This window comes from Pelobates fuscus, chromosome 11 (assembly GCF_036172605.1).
Source record: "Pelobates fuscus isolate aPelFus1 chromosome 11, aPelFus1.pri, whole genome shotgun sequence".
NCBI lineage: Eukaryota > Metazoa > Chordata > Amphibia > Anura > Pelobatidae > Pelobates > Pelobates fuscus.
The window spans coordinates 9,436,411-9,459,661 of NC_086327.1; the positions used below are offsets into that span (position 1 = coordinate 9,436,411).

The 23,251-nt window shown below is 43.9% G+C and overlaps 1 protein-coding gene across 2 annotated transcripts in view; it reads left to right on the forward strand.

The window, feature by feature from the left end:
* The window catches only part of ATP13A2 (ATPase cation transporting 13A2), a 92,607-nt gene that overhangs the window by 17,067 nt on the left and 52,289 nt on the right, over positions 1 to 23,251 (forward strand). The window contains exon 1 of one of the 2 annotated variants that reach the window (XM_063436423.1): positions 18,278 to 18,395. The exons of the other annotated variant lie outside the window; for it this stretch is intronic. The gene's annotated coding sequence lies outside the window, so the exon portion shown is untranslated. Of the gene's footprint in view, positions 1 to 18,277; positions 18,396 to 23,251 lie in introns of those variants that run through there. 2 annotated transcript variants of the gene reach the window in all.

The window sequence follows — 23,251 nt, forward strand, 5'->3', positions numbered from 1 at the left end:
ACACACTGCACGTTACTGTGTTTTATTCCTTGGGAGCTCTGTGATACACTCGTACACACTGTATATTACTGTGAGTTTTATTAGATTGGAGCTCTGTGATACATTCGTACACACTGCATGTTACTGTGTTTTATTCCTTGGGAGCTCTGTGATACACTCGTACACACTGTATATTACTGTGATGTTTATTGGATTGGAGCTCTGTGATACACTCGTACACACTGTATATTACTGTGATGTTTATTGGATTGGAGCTCTGTGATACACTCGTACACACTGTATGTTACTGTGATGTTTATTGGATTGGAGCTCTGTGATACACTCGTACACACTGTATATTACTGTGATGTTTATTGGATTGGAGCTCTCGTACACACTGTATATTACTGTGATGTTTATTGGATTGGAGCTCTGTGATACACTCGTACACATTGTACATTACTGTGTTTTATTCCTCAGGAGCTCTGTGATACACTCGTACACACTGTATATTACTGTGAGTTTTATTAGATTGGAGCTCTGTGATACACTCATACGCACTGTGTATATTACTGTGTTTTATTAGATTGGAGCTCTGTGATACACTCGTACACACTGCACGTTACTGTGTTTTATTCCTTGGGAGCTCTGTGATACTCGTACACACTGTGTATATTACTGGGATGTTTATTAGATTGGAGCTCTGTGATAGTCTTACACACTGCACGTTACTGTGCGTTTTGTTTCTCTGTACCTCTGCAATATATACTCTACACATACTGATCGCCTGCAGACTTTACTCAGTGGAGTCCTATCAAATTACTTTAATTTAATTATTTTTACGCTGGAGTCACAATTAATATTTGCTTTGTGTTTATACAAACCCGTATCCTGGTTCTTTTCACTTGCACTTAATCATCTCCTCTGCTGGGAAGTGCTCTCTGTACAGGTGATTGGGAAGAAGTGTACCTTATTTATTCATTAATCCGCATATTACGTGGATTCTCCGCGGTTAGACGCAGGTAGTCCGTGGCAGCTCTCCTGCTCTGTGATATCTATTGAACACGTCCCACAGCGGACTTCCGACAGCTGCAAATTCACTGATAATTAATTGGTTTCAGAGGGTGTTTTATTTTCTCTGCCACAGAGGCGTTCAGTCACACTTTGCCTGTGAATGGAATTGAATCATGTCCTGACTGCCTCAATTCAATACGTAATGCTCAGATCTCAACGTGAAAATTGCAGCATCCTCATCGCGTTTTATTAATGCAGATAGTACCAGGACAACTTTATATAGTAAACTCATTAACCACCAGTGACGTTTACGGTCGTCATAACAACCTATCGCAGACCCTATTTTGATGCAGAATTATCTGTTAATAATGTACTTTTTTATAAATGTTTACCGTTTCACCGACAAATGTTTGTGCATCTACTTTTATTTGGCATTATAAAGCATTGAAAACCAAAGAGAAGAGTTACTTGTGCACATTTAAATAAACTGAGTTTTTTTTAGTAACTCCAATGGTCGTTTCAGTGTAAGCTCACGGGCCACGTCAAGGCAAACCTCCATAGGGGGGTCCTACGCTAACAATTCACCTTGCTTGCTTCAGCTTCTGAGAAAAATCTGAGACAGAGAGGGGTATTTTTCTAAACCTCTACTGTGATGTAATTCCAGTAAAATACAAGTTTAGCAGGCTAAGATTGCCACAAGGCATATGTATGTATATGTGTTTGTAGTATCAGTTAGTTAATTACACGTAGCTAAGATACTGTTATCACTGTACTGACCAGGTGCAGGAATGTAAGAACTGGAATTACGCGTCCCTCTCCTTTGTATCAGATGAGCCACGTGGTTAGACCGGATGGATGAGTTTAGACTCTATTTATTAAATAGGTTAAGGGTATGTGTGGGTGTAGTTAATTGTGGGAGGAGCTACAGTGCTATATAAGGAATGTACTCTATGTATTCAGTACTCAGACTTTGCTGTATTTTGGTGACGCTAGTCCCTCTGAGTCCCGATCGGTGATCCAATAAAGAATCTCTTCCTTCCTGAAGAAACCTGTGTCCATCTCTCTGTGCTTGGCTTCCGTCAGTTTCTCCGGTATCATTTGGTGCATTGGCCGGGAAGCTCATCGTTCAACGGTAGCTGAGAGGCAGAGGCGTGAGACGGTCTATCTTTGCCCACGTTCTCTACGGCTGCACCCCTGAACTTCTGCGTGGACCTCCCTTCGTCTCGGCGCCACTGGTCTGTTGTCCAGGAGATCATCGGCCTCTACGTGAGAAGTGCTGGGGTGTCCCCGTCGATGAGTGTGAACTCAGGTTCAGGAACGAGGAGGTAAGACAACTGCTGTTTTAGACGGCAGGACCCACTAGGGGTATACCGATTGTGCGGTAGGCCCAAAGGGGTTTTGAATCTGTGTATCTGCCCCCTCTGTCGGAGGGAAGGAGCGAAGGCGCACCGCTCGATCGAACGCTCTTTAGTCAGACCGTTTGATTTGGTTAGTCAGGCGGGGTCCTGGTGTAAATAGCCCTAGCCGGACACCGGTGTCTTGTCTAGACTAGCGTTCTAGGGTGTATATTACGTTCGCTAGGTCGGAGGGACCGGGAGACTAAGCGGCGCCTGTGTAAATTCGGTTCGCTAGTTCTCATCCTATCTGGGCTAAGTGGGAAGGCGTGTAAATTTGGAACCCACTAGACTTTTGATAGTGCGACTAAGAGGCGCCTGTGTAAATTCGGTTCTCTAGCTCGCTATATATGTGGTGATTGGGCAGTGTGGCTAACCAAAACGGGTGTATATAGTTTTAGGTAGTCCATTCAAGGTACTGGCCAATAGTTTAGTTGGGAATTGTAAATGTGTTAACGATTGTTTTAGTAAAGTGTATATCTTGTTAGATAGCGCGAGCTCAGCCGTCTAGCGAGAGTGTTAATAGTGTGTTGCTGTATTATAGTGCACGGTACCATAACCCTGTATATTTACTGACATTATATAATAAGTACTAATCATTGTCGTCCATTGCATGTTTAACACCATAACCACTAATAATTGTATTGTGACCTTAACTTGTGCTTTGACCTATGCTAACCGTACTGTAACCGCTATTTGTAAAAGACGATGTTACTGGGGTGTGTTATAGACGGGTAATTCGTATATAGAGAATTATAGCGTGGGTGACTGTATAGTTACGCCAAAGGGCATAATATTGATTATATAGTGACTGGTGTAACAGCTGTGTGTGTACGGGAATTCCCTGAGTGTTTATTGTTATTGTGTACGTTTCACTTGGTAACCGTACCACGTGGTGCTGTTGCCAGAGGAAACGGGTGTGACTGTTGAATAGTACGCGTGTATAGTATTCGTTGTCGACGACGTTCCATTGTTAAGTATGGGTGCGTCGCAGTCAACGATTCCGGATCCCTTAGGATGTATGGTTAAGAATTTTAAAAAGGGATTCAAAGTTTGTGATTTTGGGGTAAAGATGTCTCCTGTACGTTTGGTCACTTTGTGTACTAGGGAGTGGCCTACTTTGGTTGCGGCATGGCCGCCACGTGGCAGTTTGGATCCAACTCTGGTACAGCGCTTACACGTGGCTGTATCGGGTAGGCCTGAACTTTACGGCCAGTTTCCTTATATTGACTGTTGGAGACAGGCCGTAAATGACTCGCCAAAATGGCTCCAGACATGCCACGAGGAGCAGTGTCGCCTCATGGTAGCTAGGACTTGCTCGTCCACTAGGACTGGTGTTAGGCCCATTTTGGACACGCCCCCTGAGTCCGAGATCCCTTTGCCGCCCCCTTACTTTCCGTTAAGAAGAAGTGACGCAAACGCAGGAAGTCCTGCACCCCTCCCCTCATTACCCTCATCCACTTCCGCTTCCTCCTCCAGTACAGGATCCACCCCCCCTCGTACTAAATCTCCCCTTCCGGAACCAGAATCCACCCCCATTAGAAACGAATATCCTGATTTGGCGCCACTTCAGACTTCCGGTCAAGCTTCATCTAGCTCGGCTCGAAGTGTTTTATTTACGACCTTTTCCCAAAACCGACCTCCCACATCCCCATACCCTATCTCTCCCCGACCGGAACCCATGACTGACGCCTCTCTACGTAGCCCCATCCAAACCCGACAGTTGACTGGTGCCCAACAATTAAAGCACTATCAGATGCCTCTTCGTCTGAATCCCGGGTCAGCTTATATCGATGCCGCAGGTCAAATGGCACACGCTGACCCAGTCTTCGTATATGTCCCATTTACCACAACCGATCTTTTAAACTGGAAGACCCATAATTCCTCGTATACTGAGAAACCACAAGCTATGACTGATCTGTTCACCTCAATAGTACAGACGCATAATCCGACATGGGCTGATTGCCAGCAGTTACTAATGACTTTATTTAACAATGAGGAAAGGACAAGAATAAATCAAGCAGCCATTAAAGCATTAGAGGATAGAGCCCGTGCTTTGAACCAAGCCAATCCAGCAGCATGGGCCGCGACACACTATCCCAACACCGATCCCGATTGGAACGTAAATGGTGCTGATATGGTTCAACTCAGAGCCTATAGAGACGCTATAATTGCTGGCATGAAAGCCGGAGGAAAGAAAGCCATTAACATGTCGAAGACAGTTGAGGTGATCCAGAAAAGCGATGAAGCGCCCAGTGTCTTTTATGACCGATTATTGGAGGCATACCGCTTGTATACCCCCTTTAATCCGGAAGACGCAGACAATTCCCGAATGGTTAACTCCGCCTTTGTCAGCCAAGCATACGGAGATATTAAGCGCAAGCTACAAAAGTTAGAAGGGTTTGCAGGTATGTCCATCACCCAACTAATGGAGGTAGCAAATAAGGTCTATATGAACAGGGATACAGAAAGTAAGAAAGAGGAAGAGCGCAAGATGCGTAAAAAGGCTGATATGCTAGCGGTAGCGATCGCAGGCGTAGATAAACGGGGCCCAGATAGAGGCAATAATAGATGGAGTAGGGAGCCTTTGAGTAGGGATCAATGCGCGTATTGCAAGGAAGAAGGGCATTGGAGGAACGAATGTCCGCAAAGAGAGCAGTACGAGAGAGACCAACCCAGGGCAGGCTACGGAAACTTTAGAGGTAGAGCGAGAGGTAGAGGAGGCCCCGGAGGGAGTAATGGTTATAGAGGGAGTAATGGGAACAGAGGAAGTGTTAGGGAAGACAGGTATATTCCAGCAGCGCAAAGGTCCCGCGATAGAGAAGGTAGGGACTTTGTAGGATTGGCTGACACTGTCATGGAGGACTATTGATACCGACCGGGCTCCTTCCCCCTTGGTCGAGCGGAGCCTATGGTCGATGTATCAATAGGGGGGAAAAGGAGTGCGTTCATGATCGACACTGGTGCTGAACATTCAGTGGTGACTAATCTAGTTGCTCCTCCATCTGGAAGGACTATTACTGTGATAGGAGCAACTGGAAGAAGTGCTGAAAAACCGGTTCTTAAAAGTCGACTCTGTACATTGGGAGGCCACGTAGTAAAACACCAATTCCTTTATATGCCTGAATGTCCAGTCCAATTGCTGGGACGTGATATGCTATCAAAATTACAAGCGCAGATTACGTTCCTACCAAATGGAACAACATCCTTAAAGTTTAATGGACCTTCAGGTATTATGACTTTATCCGTACCAAAGGAAGAAGAGTGGCGACTTTATACAGTGTTGACTAGCCAAAACCCTAGGAGTGATGAGACATTGTTTAACATACCAGGAGTTTGGGCAGAGAACAACCCACCAGGACTGGCCCGCAATATTCCACCAATAAAAATTGAACTGAAACATGGGGTTTATCCAGTGAGCCTAAGACAATATCACATTCCGCAGAAGGCTAAGAAGAACATCCAATCCTATCTGGATAAGTTCATACGGTATGGTATCCTAAAATTCTGTACTTCCCCCTGGAACACCCCATTGCTGCCTGTTCAAAAGCCCGGCACAGATGAGTATCGACCTGTACAGGACTTAAGAGCAGTCAATGATGCGGTTGTTAGCATACATCCAGTTGTACCCAATCCATATAACCTGCTTGCTTTAATTCCGGGCGGGGCTACTTACTTCACAGTCTTAGATCTCAAAGATGCCTTCTTTTGCCTCCGAATTGCCGCAGAAAGCCAATGTATTTTCGCTTTCCAATGGGAGAACGCTGTAACGGGCTCAAAACGCTAAATGACTTGGACAAGACTGCCCCAAGGGTTTAAAAATTCACCTACCCTATTTGGTTCAGCTCTAAGTCAAGATCTACTGGATTTCGAGTCTATCCCAGGAGAATGTGTATTGTTACAATATGTAGATGACTTGTTGATAGCAGCAGATACAAAAGAAAAATGTCAGCAAGCAACGCACGATCTACTACATATTCTCTGGAAGGCAGGATACAAGGTGTCCAGGAAGAAGGCTCAGTTGTGTTTGCCAACTGTCAAGTATCTGGGATTCCATATCTCTGAAGGTCAAAGGATTATGGGGCCAGAGAGAAAAGAAGCTGTCTGCCAAATACCAATACCCAAGAATAGAAGACAAGTGCGAGAATTCTTGGGGGCAGCAGGCTTCTGTAGGATATGGATTCCCAGCTATGCGATACTGGCAAAACCTCTGTACGCAGCCATCAAAGGTACAGAGCACGACCCCTTCTTATGGACCCAAGAACAGCAAACGGCATTTGAAGATGTGAAGAAGGCTTTGATGAGTGCCCCAGCATTAGGTCTACCTGATCACACACGACCATTCTACTTATATGTACACGAGCAAAGAAGAATGGCTGTGGGAGTATTGACACAGTACTTGGGATCATGGCAAAGACCTGTTGCCTACATGTCTAAGCAACTGGATGCAGTGGCCAGCGGACTTCCACCTTGTCTAAGAGCCGTAGCTGCAGCCGCCCTGCTAGTAGCTGAAGCCGATAAACTCACTCTGGGTCAAGAACTTTATGTACGAGTCCCACATGCAGTACAGACGTTGTTGGATTACAAAGGAAATCATTGGTTTAGTAACAGCCGTATGACCAAGTATCAAGCAATGTTGTGTGAAAACCCAAGAGTGCATTTAGAGACTGTAAACACCTTAAATCCAGCTACCCTTTTGCCGCAACCTACTGAAAGTCAACATGATTGTTTGGAAGTAATGGATGAAGTATTTTCAAGTAGACCAGATCTTCGTGATTTTCCCATCCAGAACCCCGATGTTCAATATTACACCGACGGCAGTAGTTATGTGAAAGAAGGGATCCGCTATGCAGGATATGCAGTGACAACAATAGACAAGGTGATAGAAGCTCGGCCACTGGCGAAAGGAACATCAGCACAAAAGGCAGAATTAATAGCACTAACACGAGCGTTACAATTGGCTGAAGGTTTAAGAGTAAATATCTATACGGACTCTAAGTATGCGTTTTTAACCACTCATGCCCACGGAGCTTTGTATAAAGAAAGAGGACTACTGAATTCAGAAGGCAAAGAAATCAAGTACGCAGCTGAAATCCTACAACTATTGGAAGCAGTGTGGGAGCCGAAAGAAGTCGGTATCATACATTGTCGAGCGCATCTGAGAGGAGATGGTGATGTAACCAAGGGAAATCGGATGGCAGATAGTGCAGCTAAGCGTGCTGCTGAATCAGGAAGACAGGAGTATGTGGGGCATATAGCTGCTCTTATACCAACTCCACTGTCCCAATGGACTCCAGTTTATACAGCTCAAGAAGAGGAGTGGTTAAAGACTGAACCGGGAAAGTATTTGGAGAACAAGTGGTATCAGCTAGAAGATGGAAGAATAGTCATACCAGCATCACTAGCGGTAGAAATTGTCCAAAATTATCACAACGGGACACATTCTGGGAGAGACAGTACTGAAGAATCTCTCAGGAAACATTTCTACATACCAAGATTGTCCAACTTGACTCAGGCCATTGTACGCAGATGTGTAACGTGTGCTAAGAATAATGCAAGACAAGGACCAGTAAAGCCACCAGGAGTCCAGTTTATGGGGGGACTCCCCATGTCCGATCTACAAATAGACTTTACAGTAATGCCTAAATCGGGTGGACATCGTTACCTGTTGGTAATTGTGTGCACCTATTCAGGCTGGGTAGAAGCATGTCCTACTCGTACAGAGAAAGCAGGAGAAGTTGTAAGATTCCTGCTACGAGAAATAATACCCCGATATGGACTACCCTGTTCTATAGGATCGGACAATGGTCCAGCTTTTGTTCATCAGTGCCTACAACAACTGACTCATATGCTTGGTATAAAGTGGAGGCTTCATACTGCATATAGACCCCAGAGTTCTGGTAAGGTAGAGAGAATGAATAGAACTATAAAGAACCAGTTGGCTAAAATGTGTCAGGAAACCCAACTTAAGTGGAACGTTCTCTTACCCATAGCTTTATTGCGAATCCGCAGTACCCCTACCAGAAGGATGGGCCTCTCTCCTTTTGAAATCATGTATGGGCGACCACCTCCCGTACTTGGTAACTTAAGGGGGGACTTGAGTCAGTTGGGAGAAGGAATTACCCGGCAGCAGGTTGTAGAGTTGGGTAAGACTATGGAGGAGGTACAGAAATGGGTACAAGATAGATTACCTGTGAATATTTATCCCCCTGTTCATAGTTATCATCCAGGAGACCAAGTGTGGATTAAAGAGTGGAATAATGTACCGTTAGGGCCCAAGTGGAGAGGTCCTTATGTTGTTCTTTTGTCTACCCCTACAGCGATAAAAGTAGCCGAAGTAACTCCGTGGATACATCACTCCAGGGTTAAACCAGCAGCAGTCGATTCTTGGCAAATTACAGCAGATCCAGAGAATCCCTGCAAGATCCGGTTGAAACGCACTACTCAGTCGGAGTAACGAGGAATTATTGTGGATTACAAATTTTATTGTTACAGGTGTGAGTGAGAAGGCCATAATAAAGCCTGTCCGCTTACCAACACATAGTGTATAAGCCAGGAAAGTCTCGAAGGGACACCTGTGAAGACGAGCAGAACTCCATTCCCTGCAGCCCTCACATCCTGGAAGCTGAGGTTCCATCGCACGGACGAAGACTGAGGATGACGGCGAAAGATGTGCTTTTGATTGTGTTTATTTATATGTGTTTTTATATTCAGGAAGGTAGAGGTACCGACACTCCTAGCTGTGAGGTATGCATTAAGACTACGAGAACAGGTAACCATATTTCCCAAACCCTAATTTGGCATTCACAATACGAATGTAAAGGAGAGGTATCAAGATGTAGATACCTAAATATAGACTATAGTGTGTGCCATTTAGGAGTAGGAGAACCTAAGTGCTTCAGTCCAGAGTATCAACCTCGTACAATTTGGTTGACTCTCAGGAATGGAGATCCTCAGGGGACCCTAATTAATAAGACGGTGTTAGAATCCGTACATTCTTCGGGTGTTCTGCTATTTGATGCATGTAAGGCGATATCAAGTGGTAGAAAACCGTGGAATGTATGTGGGGATCTTAGATGGGAGAGGACGTATGGGTCTAATGATAAATATATTTGTCCCAGTAGTAAAAATAAATATGTGAGTCCTAGATGCCCAAATAAAGACTATAACTTTTGTCCATATTGGTCTTGTGTGGGGTGGGCGACTTGGGGACAGACAGTAGATAAAGACATGATAGTGACTAAGTTGCCGACTAGCCCTTATTGTAAGTCTATGGAATGCAACCCAGTCCATATACTTATTAATAACCCCGACAAGTTCCTAGATAAGTATGGAAATTTATTTGGGTTTCAGATATACGGGACGGGTTTAGATCCTGGGACATTATTGTTTATAGGAATAGAGACTGATACGGTATCCTCCCAGACTCATCAAGTATACCATTCCTTTTATGAAGAGATGAGTATAGATAATAAGATCCCCCATAACGCTAAAAACCTGTTCATTGACCTAGCTGAAAGTATTGCTGGTAGTCTTAATGTTACCAACTGCTATGTGTGTGGAGGTACTAACATGGGAGACCAATGGCCTTGGGAAGCAAAGGAGGTAATGTCCGGTTCTGAGGCAGTTGACCAACTAATATCTACACAAGCCGATTATCATTTGAGTGTTAGAGGTAAATCTGAGTGGAGATTAAAGACCTCCATCATAGGTTATGTTTGCATAGCAAGGAAAGGAATAATGTATAATACTTCTGTAGGAGAATTAACTTGTCTAGGGCAAAAAGCTTATGATGATGATACTAAAAATACAACTTGGTGGTCGGCTTCAAATGTCTCAGAACCATCTAACCCGTTTGCTAGATATGCCAGTTTAAAGGATGTGTGGTTTGATTTATCCATCACATCTACCTGGAGAGCCCCAGCAAATTTGTACTGGATCTGTGGTAAGAAAGCCTATTCGGAGTTGCCACAGGACTGGGAAGGGGCATGTGTGTTGGGTATGCTCAAACCATCCTTCTTCTTGTTACCGATTGAAACAGGTGAGACTTTAGGTGTTAAAGTGTATGATGTGAATCATAGGAAGAAAAGGGGACCCTTAGAGATAGGCACCTGGGAAGATAATGAATGGCCTCCCCAGCGTATCATAGATTATTATGGGCCAGCCACGTGGGCAGAAGATGGTACCTTTGGTTATAGAACCCCAATTTATATGCTCAACCGTATTATAAGATTACAGGCGGTGGTTGAGATTATTACTAATGAGACCTCACAAGCACTCAATCTTCTAGCGAAGCATAATACCAGGATGAGGACAGCAGTGTACCAAAATAGATTAGCCTTGGATTACCTTTTGGCAGTAGAGGGAGGTGTATGTGGGAAGTTTAACCTGAGCAATTGCTGTCTTCAAATAGATGACGAAGGGCAAGCAATAGCTGAGCTTACTAGCCATATGGTTAAACTAGTGCATGTGCCTACTCAGGTATGGAAAGGGTACAATCCAAGTAGTTGGTTTGGTAGCTGGTATGAGTGGTTTGGAGGGCTTAAGGCAGTGGTAGGTGGAGTCCTACTGATTTTACTGTTGTGTCTACTCCTACCGTGTCTTATACCCTTAGTAGTTAGGTCTGTGCAAAGCCTGATAGGAAGTATAGCAGAGAGGAAGGCTGCTGCACAGATAATGGCGATATATAAGTATAAGGCTCTAGATCAAGGAGAACCAATGCAGGAAGATGAGTGTTAAAAGATTCACATCATAAGATAAGTCTGGTCTGGTTCATGGTAACCTGAGGTATATGCAAACCAAGGTTAAGTGATGCCTCAAGTAAATGTGAAATATCAGAGGCATCAAAGGGGGGAATGTGATGTAATTCCAGTAAAATACAAGTTTAGCAGGCTAAGATTGCCACAAGGCATATGTATGTATATGTGTTTGTAGTATCAGTTAGTTAATTACACGTAGCTAAGATACTGTTATCACTGTACTGACCAGGTGCAGGAATGTAAGAACTGGAATTACGCGTCCCTCTCCTTTGTATCAGATGAGCCACGTGGTTAGACCGGATGGATGAGTTTAGACTCTATTTATTAAATAGGTTAAGGGTATGTGTGGGTGTAGTTAATTGTGGGAGGAGCTACAGTGCTATATAAGGAATGTACTCTATGTATTCAGTACTCAGACTTTGCTGTATTTTGGTGACGCTAGTCCCTCTGAGTCCCGATCGGTGATCCAATAAAGAATCTCTTCCTTCCTGAAGAAACCTGTGTCCATCTCTCTGTGCTTGGCTTCCGTCAGTTTCTCCGGTATCACTACATACTCCCATTACTCCTGGGCGGCAGCGATGACTATAGTACACAACTGCCCCAATACAATTGTAAAGCATTGCAAAAAAAATGTAGTCCATGAATCCATCCATACTAATCTTTTATATCCCTGAAATGATTTTAAGCTGGGTGAGATCGAAAACAGGGATTTACTTCCATGGAACCCCAGTAAATGGACTGAAAAATACATCCCCCTCCCCCGCCCCCCCCATGAACCCATGCACTGTAAGGGAAGTTTAAAAATGAATATATGTCATTGCATTCTAACAGTCAAAGTTGGGAAGCACAGAAGGAGGTTTCTGCTAAAACTCAGAATGATACAGAGATTAAAACCTTTATTCCTGATCATGTAGTGTTAAAACCACCATCTAGCCTCCCTTGCCCCCCTAAATATAGTAAAATCTTACCTTTATTCCAGTCTGCTGGCTCTGCATGTGATCTGCCTGCTTGGCTGACATCATCCAAAGTGTTTCTCTCAGCAAATCACAATGCTTTCCCACAGGATTGGCTGAGACTGAAGGAGACAGACCAGGGCCCTGGCCAATCAGCATCTCCTCATAGAGATACATTGAATGAATGCCTCTCTACAAGGAACGTTCAGTGTCTGCATGCAGAGGGTAGAGACGCTGTCCGTCACACTGTGCAGCACTGCCCCAGGAAGCACCTCTAGTAGACATCTGATGAGTGGCCAGCGGAGATTTCCCTGGGCTGTAATGTAACCCCTTAAGGACAGAGCTTCAGAAGCTTGTCTTTCACTTAATGACAACGGCATTTTTTGCATTTTTTGCTATTTGCGTTCAACTGCAATTTGCATTTTACTAATTTATTGCACCGACACATATTATATACCGTTTTTTAAAGGACAGAAAGGGCTTTAATTTGATGTAACACATATATATACATGCTTATTTATTATAAAAAAATACAGAAATATGCAAAAAAATGAATTTTTGTGTGTTTTTTTTACAGTTTTTGCAATAATAATGTGTACATAATTAGTGCAGGTTAAGGAAAGTAATTAAAAATAAATTCATTTAGTTGTTCTGAATTACAGAATATATAATGTGTCTGGGATTTTAAGTTTTTTTTTGGTAGTTACAGGTCACAAAGCACAAGGAGTAAAATAAACTTTTTATGTGGAGCGATTTTAGAATTTGGTATGTTTGTCTTGTAAGCCTAATAGCCATAAAAGAAAACAAAATTGCCACACAAAAGTATATATTTATATAAAGTAGACACCACAGGCTATTTACCTAAGGTTGTTTTGACACTTTCTACGTAGCCATTTTACCGCCAACCTCTGCTAAATATTGGTGTAAAATTGTGTTTTTTGGGGGTTTTCGCACACAAACTTATAACAAAGAACTTCTCATGTGTATTTTGTAAAGTTGGTGTGTGCTATTCCTGTACAAAGTTTTATAATGTGTTCAGTTACTTCTGCTGAGTACAACGGTACCCCCATTGTATGTCTTTGTCACTATTTCGTGAAGCTACAGTGCCATATAGGAGACCTGTCCTTTTCAGTATTCACAGTAGAATTTTGAGAGACGGATTTAATGAGCCTATGCTTCCATTTGGGGTATTATAGTAGTTTGACTGTTCAAAAAAAACCCACAAAGGCCTACCATTTGTAAAAGTAGACACTCCAGGGTATCTCATAAGGTGCATATTGTGCCTTAACATGCCCCCATTTTTTTACCATTACATGCCAAAGTATGTGGTAAAAAATAATTTTGTGCATATTTTACATACGGATTGCATTTTTGCTGGGCATTTTGTATATTTCATGTGTGCCACTAAGTTCAAACCCCCCAAATTATGCTCAGCTAAGTCTTCTGAGTAAAAGGACACCCCCATTGTATGTCTATGGCACTATTTCGTGAAGCTACAGTGCCATACAGGAGACCTGTCCTTTTCAGTATTCACAGTAGAATTTTGAGAGACGGATTTAATGAGCCTATGCTTCCATTTGGGGTATTATAACAGTTTGACTGTTCAAAACACCCCACAAAGGCCTACCATTTGTAAAAGAAGACACTCCAGGGTATCTCATAAGGTGCATATTGTGCCTTAACATGCCCCCATTTTTTTACCATTACATGCCAAAGTATGTGGTAAAAAATAATTTTGTGCATTTTTTACATACGGATTGCATTTTTGCTGGGCATTTTGTATATTTCATGTGTGCCACTAAGTTCAAACCCCCCAAATTATGCTCAGCTAAGTCTTCTGAGTAAAAGGACACCCCCATTGTATGTCTATGGCACTATTTTGTGAAGCTACAGTGCCATATAGGAGACCAAGCCATATCAGTTTTGACCGAACTTTGAATTTTGACGCCGGGCCTATGTGCAATTTCCAAGCATCTTTGCAGGTTTTAAATTCAAACTACCCCACAAAGGCCTACCATTTCTTAAAGTAGACACTCCAGGTTATTTCAAAAGGCATATTTTGAACCTTAGCGTGGGATCATTTTTCCGCTAGCTTGTACCAGGTGTAGTGGTAATAAGCGTTTTTTCTGCCTTTTTGACACACAAAGTGAGTTTGCACAGTATATTTTGCAAACCTTATGTGTACTACCACTGTATAATACTTCATATGTTGCTCAGCTATGTCTGCTGAGTACAAAAATACCCCCGTATGTACCTTTGCCAGGTATATGTGGACATCGGAGGGGCACATTTGGGACACAGCCATTCCATTTTTTTTCAAACTTAAAATTTTTACGCTGTGCCCATGTCCCATTTTAGAGTATTTTACCAGGCTATATAAACCAAATACCCCATAAAGCCACACCATTTCTTAAAGAAGACATCCCAGGGTATTTCAAAAGGCATATTTTGAACCTTAGCGTGGGATCATTTTTCCGCTAGCTTGTACCAGGTGTAGTGGTAATGAGCGTTATTAAATGTATTTTTTTACTTTTTAAAACTTTTTTTTACTTTTTAAAACTATTTTTTAAACTTTTGTTTTGATTATTCATTTTTTGAAAGTTTCCTAAACTTTCGTAAAACTTTTTTTTACAGATTTAACATTTTTCTAAGCTTTTTTTTTACGTTAACCCCTAACTAGCAGTAAGCAGCACTAACAGTAAATTCCCCATTTTCCCATAAATCCCACCCACCCCAGCTAGCAAAATATTTAATTATACAATATTTAAATTAGTTAATTAAATAAATTTAGCCCCTGAGGGTTAAAAAATAAATAAAAGTTAATCGTCAGGGGTTAAAAAAAAAATTAGAACAGTATAATACTGTGATCTGTATTTTGATCACTGTAGGCAGTGATCGACTGGCAGGGAAGGGGTTAATTTTTATTTGGACTGGGTAAAGGGTTTATTTTTTAAAATTTTTTACTTAAATGTTATTAAAACTTTTTTTTTAACTTAATTTTTTAACTTTTTAAAGCTTATTTTTAAACTTTTTTTAACGTTAACCCCTAGTTAGCGTAATACTAAATCCCCCAATTCCCCACTAACTTCCACCCTCCCCAGCTAGCTAAATTTATAATTTAAAAATATTTAAATTAATTAATAAAATAAATTGAACCCCTGAGGGTTAAAAAAAAAAGAATTAACCCTCAGGGGTTAAAAAAATAAATCAGATCTTAGTAAAATGTAATCCCTGCCAATTGATCACTGTAGTCAGTGATCAATTGGCAGGGAAGGGGTTAATTTTTTATTAAAATGGGTAAAGGGGGGGTAAAGGGGGGTGGGATTTTAATTTTACAATGTTTTCTTTCCACCAGGGGGCAGGATCACTGAAGATCCGTCTCCCTGCACTTCACACAGAACCAGGAAGTGCAGGGAGGCGGAGGTGAGTATAGAGAGCACATGTGCCCGCTCTGGCATGCTGTCAGAGCGGGCACATGTACTCTGACAGCCCGATCCGGTGCTCCCGGTTTGCCTCTAATGCAGAGGCAGACCGGAGCACCATTAACCCCGCGATCGCCGCGATTGCGGCGATCTGGGGTTAATTTTAACGGGTGACGGACGAGGTCCGTCACTCGTCATTAACGCATTCCCCTGAGTGACGGACCTCGTCCGTCACTCGTCGTTAAGGGGATAAACACTGCATCTTCTCTGAAAACACAATGTTTACAGCAAACAGCCTTAAGGGAACGATTATACTCACCAGAACAAATACAATCAGCTGTAGTTGTTCTGGTGACTATAGTGTCCCCTGAACTGCATGTTGCTGTAGCATTTTGCAAATTGTATTGTAACTGTATTTTACAAAGATCCTGAAGATACCTTAATTTTTTTTCGAGAAGGTTTTCACATTTAAAGTCATCACAATTTGCAGGAGACTTCACAGAATCTACCATCCTCCAAAGCTCTGGATTACTTTATTCTCAAACTAGAATCTCTTGGAAATTAACTGTCTCAGTTGTTCATGAGTTAACTCTAGGCAGCAACTTTTTTAAGAGTTGATTAAATGAAAAAAATAGCAGATACAGCCAATAGTAAAAGTTCCGTTAAAACTTAAAGGGTTATTCCAACCACCATGATTGTAGTGGTTACGGTGGAAGGAGTGTGTATACTCAGTGTTTCAGCTTGATACACTGCACATACTGAGTTAGTGGCACATTTTTTTTTCTGGTGGATAGTTGCACCCCCAACATGTGACATAGGCAGAGCAGAACTCTGCGTTCTACCTGCGGCCCCCAAATAGGATGGGAAGACCTCCTCTGATCGGCACTACAGGTGGGCAGAGACATCGAGGACCAGCCGCTATAGGCGCACATGCGGTGGTTTGAAGTCCTCTTAAAGGGGCCATGTCAGTGCAGGCGGTGTGTTGTGAGGCCCATCGTTAGTATGCGGGGGTATACCTCTTCACCCTGATATAACAGCCTGTCTGCTAGTCCTCTTTGCTCGGTTATACTGTGTTCCTTACTTCTTATTGGATTCCTGGTATTTGTGTCAGGATCCCGCGGGCGGCTGCGAGGGGAGGCTGCAGTCCGCTCGCGGCACTCACCCTCAGAATTAACCTATGGATTTATATACTTACCTTTCCTGTTCCTCTCTGCCCTGTTGTGGTCTTTGCTTGCTAGTATTGCTACCGAACTTGTGTTTCTGGTTACGTACTCTCTGGCTTGTTTATCTGACTTTGTGACTTTCTCCTACCCTTTGACCTCGGCTTGTTTCTCGTTATTCTGTCTTCTGGTTCCCCTTACTCGGCTTGTCTCCTGACTATTCTTTGTGTGCTTAGCCCGGCCACTCTAAGGTCCGGTACTGCACCTTTTCTGTGTGTGTGTTAGCGTGTTTGGTTCCCGGAATCGTGACATTACAACAGGGCCGAGAGGAACAGGAAAGGTAAGTATATAAATCCATAGGTTAATTCTGATTGGATAATTTCCAATCAGAATTAACAATCACACGTGGGAGATATCTAGACATCCCACTGTGAATGAGGCACTGTGCCTTTAACGCCGGGTCAGGTGGCTGACCCCGGCGTTTAATAAAATGGGCGGTCTCCCAGCGTGCAGCGTCATGCATGCTGCCGCTGGGGGATGCAGAGGAAGACGCGGGCGGCATCCGTGGCTGGGAGGATGCCGAGCGCACAACAGGAAGGGGACCGCGGACGGCTGGAGGGTGAGTGCCGCGAGCGGACTGCAGCCTCCCCTCACAGCCGCCCGCGGGATCCTGACAATTTGACCGTCTGTCTGACCCTTGTAGGAGCGAGTGCTGTCTGACTTTTTGCTACCCTGGCCACGTTTATTTCCTGATCCTTAACGGTACTTCGACTTTAGTATTTCTGTTGCAGTTTTGGCTCCTTCCGCTAAAACCTTACATTGTCTTACTCTCCGTAACTGTCTCTCTTACGCCTTACAATACGAGTGGCGTTTCTGAAGATCTAACTCCAGCTCACTTCCAATCTCCTCGTTTTTAGTTTTTTCTCATTTTTTGCTTTTTTTGGAACCATCACATGATATTATTTACCCCATATTTAAATAGAAGTGTCCAATATGGACTGTGCATATGGGCTATTATTTGAAATACTTGTATTTTCTATTTTTGAATTTCCATTTTTGCTGGCTCTCCTGGCACAATCAGAACATGGCTTGTCAATTATTCCCCACAGTGCCGTGCACACATACAATATATCAGTGGACGATACCCAACCCACCACGGCGCGTGTGTGATGGGGTTGCTAGCCTGGCCTTAAAAGTTACTGGCCACTCCAAGCCTTGAGGATCCATGGCACACTCACCAGGGGTGCTAGTGGTGAGAGGGAATCGTGTGCTCTGATACATAATGTAAAAATACAGAGAACATTCTATACAATACGTTATCTATAAAAGTAAAACCCTGTATTACTAATCCTGGCTTTGCCGCTAACAATCGGCAGATTAATGTTAACCTTTACAGCACTGCCAGAAGGATTTTAATGTATTTGTCAGCCGCTGCTGAATAGGTTAAACTGTCTCTGTCTTAATGGAAAAACCTGTTTAGGAGCTGGCGAGCCTGCTTGTATTACAGAGCTCCTATGTGGCTGTTTTGCAGGAGTGGGAGGGGTTATTGTAAATTCCTAATGAGTGCCTGTGTCATTTGTCACTGTGTGTACCTGCCTGCCTGCAGGAACAGTCACCTGTTACAGGGAACACTGACTGGTGGACGGGAAAAGAGAAACTGCTGGCTTCGTGCAGAAAAGGGGCTTTAAATGAGGAACAGCTGAAATCCAGAAAGGTGAGAGCCAAAGGGTACAGGTAATCGGAGCTGGTGTAACCTAATCCTGCAGGTTTTACCGGGTTATATGTCTGTGTCTGTACAATGAGCTGATAGACTCCAGCCACGGATAATCCGGATCACAGCACTGACTGCTGGTATATAACAGGTTAATATCCCCCAAACTGGTAAATTAGAACCTTGCTGGATGTATCGGGGCTGCAGGAATGTTGGGGGGGAAGGGGGGCAGTTTAATGATCCCTTTAATTCTGTGTGTTATATCTGGTGTGTTTTTCCCCTCTGTGGAGTCTTTATAGAGTATTTAATGGTGTTGGTGCTGCATACTTTTGCGTCAGTGCTTTTTCTAAGATCGGGTTCCAGTAGCAGACTGGCAGGAACAGGTGGGGGGGACCCTATAGCGTTCTGCCGAAACCTTTCAAGAACCCCTAGACGAGCTGCTAAATCCCTTTCACATCTACTGCATGTGTCCTATGGGTCCCCCAGACAGTTTGAATTCACCTGTATGAGTTAATTATATTCATGGATAAAATGCCTGAGGAATTGGCGTAGATTGTGAGCTAGGGTTAATATTCTCTGCTGTCTAACTGAGTAAATGCCCCATCCTAGGTGTGGGATCTACCACTTCGAAGTGACGCCTCCTGGGGTGGCTGACATTTTCTTTACACTGTGGGTTTGTCTGTTTGAGTATTGGGACGACGATCTGCTTGTACTGTGTGTATTGATGATTAATGGGACTGAGACGTTTTCGCGTCTTACTGTGCGTGGAAAGCTGTGCTAACCATTTGTGCGCTTGAAATTTGTTGTTCAAAATCCTAAAAAAAAAAAATTCTCATTCCTGTCCCGTTTGCCTCCGCCGTGTAACCCTACGTTATGATCCGGCGTGTCGAGGCATAGCAGGAAATCTTGTGGGAACCTGGGATACGAGACGTGTTTCTTTTTTTTTTAATTCTTTATTTTTGATTCAACACGGAATGCGGCATAGTGATATACAGTGGCTCACGCAGGGGCCGATTACCAATAAGTTTTACAGGGTATGTAACAATAGAAAGGTGGTTTTTCAGCACATTAGTGATTTTGTGAATTAATACATTAGTATTTTGCCGTTCTATGTCGTCTTTAACTGAGGAGGGCATTCCTTGCCCGTTCATAAAGTAAAAAGAACACAACAATACAATAAAATACGTTACACTGTAAAAGTACAATACGTAGTTCAGGACACTTTCTAACCGATTCACAGTGGTAACATACAATCTGTTTTTTGCTTAAATCAGGTCGGGCTTTAATTGCTTTGTGTTGAGTCGACACTAAGGGTGGCATGGTGATATACAGCGGCTCATGCAGAGGCCGATCACCGATAAGTTTCGTTTGGCATACAATAACTAAGAGGTGTTTTTTCGAGGTATATGACATTGGTATTTTGCCTTCCTGTGTCGTTTGTAACCGCGGTGGGCGTTTCTAGCCCATACATAAAGTAAAAAGAACACTACAATACAACACAATAATATAAAAAAGAAAAATACCTTAAACTGGGAGAGTGCGATGAGTGCAATACGTAATTCGAGTCACTCTCCAACCTATTCACATTGGGTGCATACAATCGTTTGTCTGCGTAGCGCAGTTCTGGTTTTTGTGCTGTCGGCTGTATGTCGTGGCCAACGCCGTGTGTGAGTTGGAGTCATGTCGTGGTGGTGTTTCAGTCGTGTAGGTTCGAGTGTTAATTGTGACTAGTGTCGACCTGTCCCTTGGGCCGTCCCATCTTTCTTCTCGGGACCGAGGGGAGTATCGTGGGGAGGCCCCAGTGCCGGGTCGTGTGCTTAAGGTGATCGCGGTGCGTTACTTACACAGCGTAATGTCAGCTTAGTGGTGTGGTGTTACTTTTGGTTTGGTGTCTGTTTAAATTCGTCACATTGTCCGATTTGTATGAAATGAAAAATAAAAATAAAGGAGGGGGGGAGGGGGTGGGCCAGGTCGTGGGGCTGGGGGGAGGGGGGAAGGAAGGGGAACGCTGTTCGTTGGGGCGTACAGCGGATCGAGGCCCTCTCGGGAGCCTCTGTCTTTGTCATGGTGGTATGACATTAATCGTCAAGATAGTCTTCCAAGGGTTGCCATATTTTATGGAATGATTTCTCTGTGTTCCTAATTTGGGCTGTGAGTTTGTCCATCAAATATGTGTCTTTGATCTTTACAATCATGTCATTATCTGTGGGTAAGGTGGGCTTCAGCCACGCCTGGGCAAGAGCCCTTCTAGCCGCCAGTGTAATTTTATTAAAGAGTTGTTGTTCTTTTCTGGGGAGGCCGTCTATGGGTTTGGACAATAGGACCGACCACGGTTCTAGATCAACATGTTTCATTAGTACGTCAGCCAGTAGTGTCTGTATGCGCTTCCAATATTTGTGTATTTCAGGGCATTCCCACCACATGTGCACGAAGGTGCCCTTACCACCGCAGCCCTTCCAACATGTGTCTGTCGTGGTTTTCCCCATTCTATGTAGTTGCACTGGTGTGGTGTACCATCTCATGAGCATTTTATATGATTGTTCTTGGTGCAGTACACAGATTGAAGTTTTGGCTGTCGCTTCCCATATGTCCACCCAGTCCTCTCCCTCTAGTGCCCCCCCTAGGTCCGTCTCCCATTGGCCAATGTATCGTGGGTCTTTAGCGTCTTTGGTAGGGGCGCTGAGTTGTGCGTAAATAGTTGTTATTAAGCCCTTTTGTACGGTTTCGGTGTTACAGAGCTGTTCATAGAACGTCATGGGGGTGTGCGCTGCTCTTTTAACCTCTGGGGTTTTGGCGAAGTCTCGTAATTGCATATGGCGGAATACGTCCTTTGTAGTTAGGGGTGTTAAATGTTTCAAACTGTCAAACGTTCTAAAGGTGTCCCCCTCGTACATATGGCCATATCTCTGCATCCCCGTACTCTCTATGCCCCTAAAGTCTCGTGCGCTCAGCCCGGGTTCAAACGCTTTATTCCTCAAATATGGTGTCAATGGCGAGGGTGTGTGTTTAAGTGCGTACTTGGTAGCTGTCTTGTCCCATATTCGTATGGAATTTAGAATTGCCGGGCAAGTGGTTCGTAGGGCTGGTCTGTCTTGTTTGGGTACCCATATCCAGAATTGTGGCAGATCCGTGCTCATGAGCTTTGTTTCCAGGTCGACCCACCAGTGTGAGCCTTCTGGTGCGTGCCACGCTACTATTTGGGCTAACTGAGCCGCCAAGTAGTATTGGTACAGATTTGGAAGTCCCAATCCTCCCCTTGACTTCGGTCGGTACAGCACCTGTCTAGCTATTCTGTGTCGTCTTTGTGCCCATATAAAGTTATCTATGTGTCTTTGTAGTGTCGTTAGATATTGCTTAGTAACTTTAATCGTCAGGGCCTGGAACAGGAACAGTAGGCGAGGAAGCAACGTCATTTTTATGGCATGTAGTCTCCCAATCCATGAGATTGGCTTTTCTTGCCATTTTTCTATATCCCTACATAGTTTTTGCAATGTGGGTGTGTAGTTCGCGTCGTACAGTCTCTCTGGGTCTGCGATTAGTTTAATCCCTAAATATTTAACGTCGGTTCTTGAGAAATTGAGGGAGTGGTCGGCTTGTATGGCTGTGATCTCTACCGTATCCAGTTTCAGTGGCATGGCCACTGATATTTCGAAATTAATTTTGTAGCCTGACACCCGACCGTATTATTCGAGGAGGGAGAGAAGGTGTGGCAAGGATCCCAGGGGGTTGGTGAGTGTGCAGATACTTTGTATTCCTCCCCTCCCGCCCTAATGCCTGTTATGTTTCTATCCTCCCTCATCCGTTGCAGAAGTGGCTCTAGCGCTAGGACGAACAACAAGGGGGAGAGGGGGCAGCCCTGTCTGGTGCCGTTGGCGGGTTTAAATGGGGTTGAAGCTGTTCCTGGAACAACTGTTTGCGCCCGCTTTTATGCCCTTTATGAACGTTTACGGCATTCGTAGGTGCTCCAAGAGTGAGAAGAGGTAGTGCCACAGGACCCTGTCAAACGCCTCCTCCGTGTCCAAGGATAGGAATCAGAGAAGGCGTCCGGGTCCTCACCGCCCACCAAATGACATCCGCCCCTCTCCTGGTGTTCTTGTACAGTTGCCGAGATGGCACAAAGCCGACCTGGTCTGGGTGGACCAATGTTCCCAGTAGGGGGGTTCACGCGCGTCGCTAGGATTTTAGCAAACAACTTTACCTCAAAATTGATCAGCGAGATGGGCCTGTAATTCCCCGCCTCCGTCGGATCTTTACCTGGTTTGGGGATGAGAGTGATGTCTGCCGTTAGTGTTTCTGGGTTAGGATGTCTCCGTCCATCCATTCCGTGTACACCTTCACTAGCCGTGGGATCAAAGTGTCTCTAAGGATTTTATAGTAGGAGCCGTCGTAGCCATCCGGTCCTGGGGCCTTGTTTCCTTTAAGTGCCGTGATTGCCCTATCTATCTCCTCCTCCTCTATCGGAGCTCCCAACGTTAGTATGTCTTCCGGCGTTAGACGTGTCCTATTCGTTTTGGTTACGTAATTTGCGACCACTTGTGCATATGATTCATTGTTTCCGTTTAGTTCTGGGGAGTGATTATAGATGTTGGCTAGGAGCTCCGTGAAGATCTGGTTAATTTCCGTGGGGTTATGTGTCACCTGCCCTGTCTTGTCCCGGTTCGCCATTATGGTTTTGAAGAGACGTGTTTCTTAATGGTATAGAGATTAGGTGTTAAAGTAACACTGTAGTCACCTAAATTACTTTAGCTAAATAAAGCAGTTTTAGTGTATAGATCATTCCCCTGCAATTTCACTGCTCAATTCACTGTCATTTAGGAGTTAAATCACTTTGTTTCTGTTTATGCAGCCCTAGCCACACC